The 10,009-nt window shown below is 42.5% G+C and overlaps 1 long non-coding RNA gene across 1 annotated transcript; it reads left to right on the top strand.

The window, feature by feature from the left end:
* The first annotated feature begins 252 nt into the window (after window positions 1-252).
* Window positions 253-1,336, top strand: LOC121724214. Its single transcript, XR_006035162.1, has 3 exons — window positions 253-338; window positions 480-482; window positions 1,322-1,336. It is a non-coding gene; the product is annotated as an uncharacterized LOC121724214 (long non-coding RNA).
* Window positions 1,337-10,009: the final 8,673 nt, after the last annotated feature.

Below are 10,009 nucleotides of genomic sequence, written 5' to 3' on the forward strand. Positions count from 1 at the left end.
GAATGTGTTTGTGAGAGAGTCAATGTGCATAAATGTGTGTGTGTGTGTGAGAGAGAGAGATAGGTAGATAGAGAAAAGAGTGTCCAACGTTGAGGGTGGACAGTGAGCAACATGTAAAACTCATGAGGACAACATAACTAGTGTCAAGCCTTAGAAACTACCTCCGACTACAGGAGGTGCAGCATAGCACTCTCTGCGGGCATATCTCCAGACCAGAGATTTGCTACTGCTAAAAAATCCATCACTAGATGTCCTTAAGTGTGGATAGAAACAAGGAGAACATGATTATGCACCAGCCACACCAGATCCCATTGCACCAGACTACCTTCTGAAGTTTAGTCAGCTGCAACTGTCCAGGCGTCTGTGACACTCTCAGGTGCTGCTGTAAAAAGCAAGGAGTCAAGTGTATTTCTGCTTGTTGGAACTGTTATGGTAACTCTTGCCAGAACATCAACCAGCCAGAAGATAACAGGAGTGAGGAAGTGCAGGGGAGTTGAGGGATGAGGTTTGTTAAATTTTAAACTGATTAAGAAAGTTTTTTTTTGTAATTGTTCAATAAATTGATAAATTGGGAGGTGTTACTAGACACCTATAGGAACACATAGTAAAAAAAGCTATTGGTAAGAATTTTTTTTGCAGATTGGCGAAAAAAAAGCCTAACTTTCCCTAACTATAAACATTTATTTAAGTATTATTATTAATATCATCCTCACAAGTGATATCAAGTTGTGTTAATATTGAAACTACCACACATGATCATCTTCAAAAACAGTCATGGTAAAACAAACAAAAAAGTTATAGCCTAGCACTACTACCTAGCACAAGAAGCTAATCTTCTTAACATTTTTCTGACCTACGGTCAATCCATCGAAAACCTCTGAAATGATTATCGTTATAGTGCCGTTTTTCATTAGGTTTACTTGCCTCTATCCAATGCTTTACCTTAACATACAATGGTATTGTAGGCTACATAGCTTTGTTCATGAGTTTCCATGCTGGCTGGATTGAGCTTCTTATCCAAACAATACGGTTATCTCCCTACGGTGCGTTAGCTTCCCTACAACTGGACTCGCTAACTATACTTCTTATGGGAACCTCAACGAGGTAGCTGAGCCCGTTTTGCCTTCTATTGTTTATGTAGATAATACAGAAGCTACAATGTTGGCACAGGATATATGCTATGAAGTTATGGCATTTCAAAAAAATCCTAAAATGAATGGGCTTCTATGGGGGTTAGCAGAGAAGTGGTTCCTCCAGCCTCCATTGATTCTTCTACTTCCGGGAATTTGCCTGCCCCCTTGCTGGCACCTCGTAACGAAAGTGATTATGGATTTTTAAATAGAGGCGCACCGATAGTGGTTGGCTCGCATCTCGTTACAGCGAGCCATTCACAATGCAACAATTGGAGCTCACATGAGAAGTGGGCATTACACCACTTCATCCTACTACATTGGGTAGAGCCCTTTCATCTGTCTAGTGCAATTAAGGAGTGCAATTAAGGAGTTCTCCGTGCAAGGCACCGCAGCCTAGCGTGCTAAATCACCTACGCTAGTAGACACAGAGTGGGAGCTGTTTTATGGTCAGCCACTGCTGTGTACGGTAATTGCAGCACATGCTCTTAACAGTCCCAACAGGACAGGAGATTCAATGTGTTTTTTTTCCCTTTCATTTCTCCTTCGACTGACTGAGAACACCAAGTGGTAATATGAGATAATGGAAACTAGAGGTTGTGTTATTATTTGACTGTGTAGCAAGGAACGAGAGTTATGACTCGATGACAGTAGAACTAAAATTAAGTAAAAAATATTAACAAACTAACCCAGACAGAATTTCCAAAGTGTCACCAGATGGTGCATTTCAGCCCTACACCTTTTCAGCCCAGGACTGACCTAGAGTTTAAAGGATTCAACTCATGATTACTTGATGGCAGTAGAGCGCAGACAAGTGTTGTACCAAGATAAACACCAAAGGGATTTCCAGGTAGACCTGAGTAGAGGAAGAAGCACTGTTCTTATGACATGTCTCTCTGTGGCGTGCCTGTGCCACCCATCAAATAACTCCCAGCCCAGCTCAAGCCTGTCTGAGCGCTGGCATGTCTCTCTGGCAGATTCTGAGACCACCCTGTCCGTCTCTGTGCCCGCGTGTTGGTGCGGATGCAGAATGGCAGGGCAGCCAGTTATGCCGACATCACACACACACACACACACACATCCCTGCGCCAGGGATGAATCCTGGAAATGGAAGTGGCGCTGTGCCGTTGTAGCTTTCCTGGGGAACATTGGGTAATTGGCATGGAGTGCAGTGCTTAATCCCCATCTAATTCATTAGTGAAATAAACAGGGGCTCTCTGAGTGTGCCATTAAGAAAGATCTGCAGTCCTGCAGCTGAGCTCACCCTCACCACCCCACAACAAGCTCTCACACACACAGAGACAGATTCTCTCTCTCTCACACACACACACAGACAGACTCTCTCACTCACTTTCTCACTCTCTCTCACACACAGGTCCAGATGTACATACATTTGCGAACCTAGCGTTATCAGCGCCATGGACAAACCGCACATTGCGAACGCTGTCAGACCCAAGTTTCCGTCGTATTTATCAATCGGTCAATCCTTAGTGTAAACTGCGCTTTTCTCTGCCTTTCTCCGCCCATAAACGCAATTTACGAACGTCCACAACTGAATGCCAGCGCCAACAAGCGCAGTTGAATAAAGTTAACTGATGACAACATTAAAAAGAATCAAACGTTTAGCGATCATGAAATAATACCATACATGGTAAGATGCCAACAAGCAAGGAGATAATTAAGATCAGTAGTTCTACTCAAAATACTTGTGCACGTAGGCTATGGAAGATTGGTCAAATCTAGCAAGAATAGACGTGCGCTTTCAGGAGCAGTCTTTGTACATACCGCCGAAACAAATACACCTGAAGTGGGCGCAAAAGCGTTAGTACATCTGGCCCACAGTCCCTTTCTCTCACATACACTCACACACCCCTGTTAAAACAAACCTCCCACACTCCCTCTTATCATATCTAAACATCTAACACTCTTCTTTCCTCAATAGTTTTCTTCATCCTCCATTCCATATCTTTCTCTCTGCTGTCTTTTAATCTCTCTCTGCTGTCTCTCTCTCTCTCTCTGCCCTGCATCATTCCAGCCAAGTGTGTTAAGATCCTGTGTCAGACTGTCACAAGTAATGGATGCGGCTCATGACTGTCTTAGTTAATGATGGCAGCGCAGTCACAGGGCATGCCTGTCACTTTCCCTGCACTGCCCTAATAACCCCTCTTTCCTTTACACACACACTCATACAAAGACACACACCTGTCTTCATTTGTTACACTTGTTTGTTGCTTTTCTTCTCTGGATTTCCAGAGGAGCGCATCACACCGCTGCATTAATCCTGTCTGTTTAGATGTTATCAGTGGCCTCCAAAAGCTGCCCCCCCCCCCCCCCACACACACACACACACACACACACACACACACACACAGACCTACAACAGCAGTTGCTGGCAGTGATCTCTTATCAGTTGAATATAGTCCATGCAACACCTCTGTGCTCTCTATGTTAGCAGTGATGATGGCATGTAAGCATCAGCCAAGCCCTGTGAGCATACAAGCATCACCAATTAGGGAAAAAAGGATGCCTCAAGCCCAAACACACACACTCTCTCTCTCCTCCATCTTTCTATCTCTCTTGCTCTCTCACACACACACACACACACACACACACTAACCTTCAGCTTTGAAGAAAGGTCTAACTAAATCTGTCAGGATTATGCAGGAAGACCCAAGTGCAAGACTCAACCAGGCAGAATTACAGACAAAACAGAATTTATTTTTAACACAAACTTTACATTTAAAGAATTTCTTACTTACATACAGGACTTTGACTAGACAAACAGAGAGACGATCCGACAAGGAACAGAGAAACAGGAGGGTAGAAATACACATACCAATTAACAGAAAGACAGAGGACTGGACGAAAGCAACGAGACAATAACAGGGAACTGGTGAGGAGGCAGAAATGGAGGGAAAACAAACAAGACAGGAAGCACAGACCAAATAAGGAGATGGGTGGAGACAAAGACAGGTGACAGGCAGGTAACACAAAGCACATGGGGAACAGGCAAAAACAAACACAGGACAATACACAAAATGGCCACCAGGGTGGCACAAACTCAACGGTCCGGGCCAGATCCTGACAAAATCGCTTCATTCTGCCAGCCAAATATGTGTGAGAATGATATATAATTTGAAAGAGCAAGGAAGTTGTCACGCCACTCAATGCATGTGCTCGCACACCACACACACACACATACATACTCTCTCTCTCTCTCTCTCTCTCTCTCTCACACACACACACCACTATGATGACAAAATGACAAACAACCAAAGAACATCTGAACTATGTCCTGCAGAGATGTTATCGGCAATCTAAGCCCTTTCAGTCAATTTAATTTGATAATGGAAACAACATCTGCCTGTACAATGGAAGTCTAAAAGCAGAGGTGTGTCGTGCTGTAAAAGACAACCCATCAATGGGGCCCACACACAGACACCAATGCCCTCCAAGCAACTAGGATCAAGTGTGACGCATTACTTTCTACCTTCGCAGCAATGCCAAAAATAAAATATTGTGTGTGTCTCCTCACTCTATTGATGGACTGACTGAGACAAAGAGTCACTGCTGCAGGTGAGATTTCTCTGGCTGTAACGTCTTGGATGTGATTCAAGGTCTTGCAGACCTGCATTGCTGTTCTTCAGCATTGCTTAAACCAAACTGAAATATTCATCCAGACACTTTGTTTTTTCCTTTTTCCAACAAAAGAGACAAGAAAACAGAGTGACTGAACAGTTTTGTTTGGATGGATCGCCTGCCTTTCTTTTGTGGCCTTTTCAGGAATGTACTTCCCCCCTGAGCGTCAACAAACCTCTGAGAAAAGCCAGACGCAGGACAATGGGGAACATCACCAGAATTCTGATTCTGAATTCTGATGAACAGCATTTACATTACAGATCACACAAACAACCTGGACCAGAATGCTCACGGCAAATGCATGTTGACTTATGTGCATGTGGAGGCATGATATGGGAAGGAATAATAATTATAATAATAATACATTTTATTTATAATGCACTTTTTATCATAGATCTCAAAGTGCTACAGGTTAAAAACAAAAAAGATGAGCAGTTTATTAAAGAAAAAGAAAAAGAAAAGGTTTTAAAAAAACATCTAAAGGGGACCAAAAGCTTTGTTAAAAAGAAATGTCTTAAGACCTTTTTTGAAACAATCAGTGGATTGTGGTGCCTTCAAGTTGTCAGGGAGGGCATTCCACAGACGTGGGGCAGCAGCACAGAAGGCCCTATCTCCCATGGTCCTGAACGTGTCCTGAGCTTTGTGGGCATTTCAACATTCTCCTATACCCTATCAGCAGATTTCATAAAACAAGAAATAAATTAGTCAGTCATTAAAAATTCTGAAACCTTCAATTCAAGTGCTTAACGAACAGAGTAATAGAAACATCTATCAAATCTTATTGATTACTAATTCAAACTACCAACAATTACTAATTAATTACTGATTCAAACTGCTTTTTTCTTTTTATTTTAAAGATTGTATAAGCACACATCAATTAAGGCTGCTATAGCTAAAGCAGTGTTAAAATTCCACATAGCTATTGCATGACCAGTAATATGGGCCTATAAAGTTGTTATGAATGTGTTATGAATGTGTTATAAACTTATCATTTTTAAATCTATCAACAATAAAGCCTACAGTGTCATAATGTTAAGACAAGGTGTTTGTCCGGTACAGCTTATCCTTCTGGCTGTGTATTGATACTGCTCAGCTTGGTACCTCATTCCAAGTCACAGTGGAGATATTCGCAGTAAACAGTGTCTGAAAATATAATCTCTGTGGTTTGATTAAAAACAGCATGCTCTAGTTTGCATATTGCCCAGAATAATTCTCATTTTCAGTTGTACTGATTAAAGGGACACCAGGCAAGCCTGATACTTTTTCTCTACGAAACTCCCCCTCGCTCGGTCTGAAGCTCTTTTCCTTTTCTTTGCATCTTCCGTCAAGGTTTTTCACTGCTTCTTCGCCGGCTCTGCCATTATACAAACGTTTGCAACAATTGCTAGCGTTTTGTTAGCCTGCCTCTGTGCTGTGGATGCAGGATGTAAACTGATCCTGCTTTGGTCGGCGGGTACAATACACTGAACTTGCAAGCGGGATATTCTTCCTACAGGCAGTAGGGGCGGGCGAAACAGTCTTCATTCGCCCTGTAATGAGTCATTTAACCATATACCGACTTACGAAGACGAGTAATTAACACGAAAACGTTGCCTGGTGTCCCTTTAATGCTGGACAAATAGAATGGTGTGTGTGTGCGTGTGCTTGCATGCGTGCATGTGTGTGCTTGCGTACGTGCACGCATGTGTGTGCGTGCGTGCGTGCGTGTGTGTGTGTGTGCGCGCGTGTGCGTGTGTGTCAGACAGTGAGTGAGTGACAGTAATTTTACCTCTTTTCTCTAATGGATGTAGCAGCCCAGCCCATGCGGCTCTGGGGAGGTTGTGCTGGGTCTGGGCTCAGTCTGTGATGACATACAGTGAATGGCACAGCGAAGCGCACGGAATGAAAGAGCCCATTTCACTGAACACGAGCCGCGAGAATAAACCGCAAGGCTTAGCATGTTAATTAAACAATCACTCTTTCCACACAAAACCCCTGATTTCCATTTTATTTCCACCTCTCTACCTCTCTCTCTCTCACTCACACACACACACACACACACACACACACACACACAAATTGTCATTGCCATACACTCCCGTTCTCTTGTAGCCTACTATTCCACTGGGACGTGCAGCCAGACACAAACACACTGGAATTATGAATATGTAAACATAATTACATGTTTTCTCTCAAAGGTGTCTGCTAATTGACTGCATATTTGGCCTGATTCTGCCTTTTTTCTAGATGGTGTCATTTGGTGTTGTGGTGTTGGAAGCAAGCAGGAAGAGGAGCCACGGTGTGTGTGAACTGTGTCAGAACAAAGACAAACCTGCTGACAACGATATGTACGTCGGCCTGTCTGTTTCACCAGCACCCCGCGCTCATAGTGCCCTTTTGAATACAAACACTTTGATGAAACGCCTGTGTACACACAGCTCAATACTCTGCCCTGGGTCTGCTGCCAAATACATCTGTCACATCGCATGCAACATGGCCCCCGTGCTCGCGGCTTTGCAAAGTCATTTGCATAAGATGTTTAATATCGCACGGGAGGAAAAGCAGGGAAGTGTAGCAACAGTGACGACTGCTTTAGCTGAGAGTACATCTGTCATGCAGACTATTAATGGAGTTGGAAGTTGTCTCACATTGACTTCTAATTAATAAACCACCCAAAGAGCACCACTCTGTGGGAGGATTAAGATGCCTTAGACCTCAGGGTTCCTGGAGCTTAGGCTTCCTCCTCTTCCCAGTGCCCCACAGTTACTGTGGTCCACTGCACGTGGCTAACAGAGAACAAGAAAACAGAAAACAAGTCTAAACTAGCAAAAGGCTAACACCTGTGAACTTGCTCTGCAAGGCCAGACCGTAAGTAATGCTTAACAGGCAGATTATGATTCTGATTTCCACAGACTAAATTACAGCTCAGGTCTCAGTCTGTGTCTGTTTCTTCCACTGGTTCTGTACGCTCAGTTCCTATTCGATGCTTGAGAGTGGAAATTCACAGAACCTGCCACCCACCTCCGCTAACACGCCAGTTACCACAGGCAGGTGAATTAGGGCTGACATTTTTCATAATGGTATGATTAGCAGCTCGTGCAAAGAGCGGAATGAGTGTGAGCACGGCAATTGCCTCTGAAAACCACCAGTGCCGTCTCCGGCTGCTGCTGCATTTTCCCTTGTGTGTGTGTGTGTGTGTGTGTGTGTGTGTCCTATTCAGACCCATCCAGACATTTCAATCTGACACAATGCACCTAGAGTGAAAGAAAAGCACCTCCTATTCTTCTCCCTGGGTGCGTGATGTCTCTCTCGTGGACTATTCTACAGCCTTATTGAGAATTTTGAATTCATTTTCAACCTTTTCTTTTTTTTCTTCCTTTCTAAAACCACTCCTCTTCACAGGAAATTTACCAGCTCTTCTTTCGCTCAATGACATATTGTCAAAATTCATGAGGGTATTTAATTCTATTCTCTCAGTTTCCAACAGGTCTTTGTGTGTAGATTTAAAGTGTCAATGGCATGAGTTTAATTTAAGTACAATTCCTGCCTCAAGAATGCTGCTTAAAAAAAACAATCTACTGTATGCAAAACTCTGAAACCAAAATCCCAAATATTAAATGCATCAGTTAACAGTTAATCAATCAGTTATATAAAAAAACTTGCTGAATACACACACACACACACAAACATTCTCTCTCTGTCCGGACATCCTCTCCATCTCTCTCTCTCTCTCACATGTGTGTGTGTGTGTGTGTGTGTGTGTGAAATCCTGCCATCTCATCATGTACAAATTCATTAAACACATAGGGTAATATGTTTATATGTTTTCTTTTTAACAATAATAAAATGGCACACGAAAATTAGAAAAACAGTATTAGTCATGAAAAGAAAACATATAAACACCCCATGTGTTCATGAATTTGTACATAGAATGGCAGAAACAATTCACCCGCTATGAACATTTGCAAAAGAGCTACAAATATGACAACAATGAGCCTGGTTAGAGCCCTCTATCGAGATGCCACAGCATAGACAAGGGCGGTAATCGCAGGGCATCAGATTCCTCCTCCGTCCCCAGAATGAGCACACCAGGCCTTTAACATCATTTTAATGGCAGATCCAACACCCGTAATGGGGATATAGTACCCCAATAAATCCCTGCAGTCATTAGCTTGTTAACAAATGGGCCTTTCAAATGAGAGCATGCCTTTGGTCGGCAGCTAATTGTTTGATCACATGAAATGGCCGCAGCCTGTCTCTGAGTTGGGAAATCTGCTGTGTGTAGTCTGAACTTCATTGAAAGATAACTGAGATGACACAATATGTTTATTTATTTATTTATTTATTTATTTTTCATTGTTGCCGTTTTGATTTGTTCCAGACCTCCCTTGAAAAAAGAAATACCAAGAGGTTTTGATCTCAGTGGGACTGGGCTGCTTAAATAAGGGGGGAAAAAAAACCTTGTGCTGATATTTACAATAATTGTTGTGTGCAGTCTTGCTTTAAATGCAGCTTCTCCCTTCATCTAGGTGACTATCAGAGATGCCTACTGCTGGTGTAGGGTTTTTATTTGTTTATGTGCACTATAGAACAATAACCACCTCCACAAACATAATTTCACCCTGCACCCTGCAGAGCAAAGCCTGATGGGCATATACAATAGTAACCTTTTCAGGTGCTCCTGCATAATATAGCCAGTCAGACAGACACAGTGTGTGTGTGTGTGTATGTGCGCGTGTGTGTGTGTGTGTAAGAAAAAGAAAATGCAGTGGGTGCAAACACCATGTGCATGTTTCCATGTATGTGTTTCCAGGGTGTGCATCATTGCACAGATTGTGGATCACTCTGAGGTGTAGTTAATACATTTGGTTATAACACTTGCGGTGTGTGTTTATTCTCATCATTCTTTTGTAAGCAGTGTTTTGTTTTATGATATAAACTTAATGTTTCAAAACCTGCTTGTCATTAATATAATGTTTAAAACTCCAGGTTGACAGTACCCTTAATATGTTTCAAATCCAAGTTTGTAATTATTGATAGATGTCAGGTCTGTATAAATGAAGCATCTATGTTATTTTTAAATATTGATATGAGGATAATCATGCGCACAGAAAACAAAAAGTGGGCTTAACTTTGACTTAAAACACTTTGATGTTTTGATAGTTTTGAGACTATACGACAACGTCTGATATGATCTAACAGCTGCACAACCCTGTGCTAGGTGAGATCCCATTTTCCCACAATCCTCTGCGTTCACTCTC

Source organism: Alosa sapidissima, chromosome 11, assembly GCF_018492685.1.
Source record: "Alosa sapidissima isolate fAloSap1 chromosome 11, fAloSap1.pri, whole genome shotgun sequence".
Taxonomy (NCBI): Eukaryota; Metazoa; Chordata; class Actinopteri; order Clupeiformes; family Clupeidae; genus Alosa; species Alosa sapidissima.